The sequence below is a fragment of the Sinocyclocheilus anshuiensis genome, unplaced genomic scaffold, assembly GCF_001515605.1.
Source record: "Sinocyclocheilus anshuiensis isolate Anshui unplaced genomic scaffold, SAMN03320099.WGS_v1.1 scaffold1328, whole genome shotgun sequence".
In the NCBI taxonomy this organism is placed as follows: Eukaryota; Metazoa; Chordata; class Actinopteri; order Cypriniformes; family Cyprinidae; genus Sinocyclocheilus; species Sinocyclocheilus anshuiensis.
In genome coordinates, this window is record NW_015548192.1 from 1,295,475 (window position 1) to 1,297,549 (window position 2,075).

The 2,075-nt window shown below is 33.4% G+C and overlaps 1 protein-coding gene across 1 annotated transcript in view; it reads right to left on the reverse strand.

The window, feature by feature from the left end:
- Nucleotides 1-2,075, reverse strand: part of LOC107653102 (cadherin-18-like) — a 130,499-nt gene that overhangs the window by 96,177 nt on the left and 32,247 nt on the right. The gene's annotated exons all lie outside the window — the stretch shown is intronic.

The window sequence follows — 2,075 nt, forward strand, 5'->3', positions numbered from 1 at the left end:
ATATAGATAAAGTAGAATTAAAATAGAATAGAAAGTGCTAGAGTTAGAGGGTCAAATAAAGGTGGAACAGATGTGTTTTTAATTGTTTCCTGAAGATGGTTAAGGACTCAATATGTCAATCATATTGTCAATCTAAACATTTTATCACTGACTAGACTTTAATAAACTTACAAATAATTAAAAGTATCTTTTTTGAAAAGTTATTACCAACTCTTTTATGCTCTTTCACTCTTTCAAGTTCTTTTACACATTTAATTATGATTCACCTAATGGGTCTATTACTCAAATAATGTTTGCAATCATATTACCTGGAGTAACATCACCCCAAATTGCTGTACAATTTAGAAGCAAAATGAGTGAAGACAAGTCTCATTAAGTGTGAGTCAGGATGGATGGAGTGTGGGATAGAAAAAAAAGCCTCAATGACAGGACAGAAAGTCTTTGAGATGTGGGAGGGAGACAGAATGAAGGAGAGGGAGATGGAGGGAGTATGGGGTCAAAGAGTAAAATAAACTCATCAATCACTGCTGAGCTTTATATTCACAATTAGTAAGGTGGACTTGTCCCTGATTAAACTTAGCCTTTTTTTCCTCTTTATAGCTTTAATCAGTGTGTGTATGAACAGTGCCAGTTCAATAATCGCTTAATTATGAAAATTATATTTCTCAGAAGTTGAAGTCAATTTCATTTGGTTAAGCACACACTTGGACTCAGATGTTCTCGTAATATAAAATTAGACACAAATGAGATTATTGTTGAGTGTAGAATCATAAAATTGAAGTCAACATTTAACTTCCTATTGTGTTGGGGTCAATTTGATATTTCTATTATTTTAGGGTCATTGTGCATGCAAAGTTTCAACATGTAAATGTGCTTTGGAAAAAAAAGTGTTACAACTTCTCTGGCGGGGTTAAATTGATCTCCATTAGTTTTCATGCAATTTGCCACAAATGAACACTTTGAAAAACACTGAATATTTCAATTACTAGACTCGTGTCAGCACTGAAAAGAAATGTGAGAAACTCATTTTACACTCCCAAGGGTTTGAGAACCATACACCTAATGCAATAGAAACTAAACAAGAAAAACAGAAGGGAGATATTATATTTCTTGCATATCTTAGATATTTTAGATGTTTTCTCCTCTACAGTAGAGGTTTGCTGTGTTTACATGAATTTTTAGTGTCTTCATAGTGACCATGTTTTCATTGTGGGCCAATTTGACTCAAAACAGGACACAACAGAAACAGCTAGATAAAAACTATGTAAAAATGGAATGTATTAAAATAATAAATAAACTTTCTCAAGTAGGGAAGAAAAAACACAAAGGAGATTTTTAATATCTCAACTGTTTCTCCAATACAGCAATCACATTAACCCTCTGGGGTCTGGGGAGGGAAAATTTAGTTCAAGTCAAGTAATTTCACATGTCTCCTCTAGTTTCAGAAAACTGTACTCAATAAACATTGATAATCCTAAATATCATTGGAGGAGAAGGATTTGCTACACCACCCAGCAGGGAACACTGTTTTAGAGTTGCAGCACATTTTAATAAAAGGTTACAAATACTGGGAACATGTATTAAAAAAGGTAACAATACATTTTAATTTCATGTTGACTCTGTAGATCGCGTAACTTTGATTATAAGGTCTCGCAAGAACTTTTGAGACTTAAGTGTCTTGGCAAATCTATTTGGAAACGCTTTTCATTTGGCCTTCATTTAATGCCATTTTTGAGAAACAACTGAGATATTAAAGGCTTCTCCTGTGTGAATTTCCATTCCTAAGGGAGAAGTTGACCCATAATGATGAGAACACCAGATCGTCTTTGCTTTCCAGAGGAATGATTGTCACCACTAGGCATGGGCCGGTATGAGATTCTGATGGTATGATAACCTTAGATAAAAAAATATCACAGTTTCACGGTATCACTGTATTGCGATTACAGCTCTGAAATGTTATTTTTAAATTTCTGGGTAAAAAAACCCTTTTTTTTCCCACTGAACTCATTTTATTTTTAAGAAACATATAGAACATTTTGGAACAGTAAACATGTCAGGCTAAATAATTAAATTCT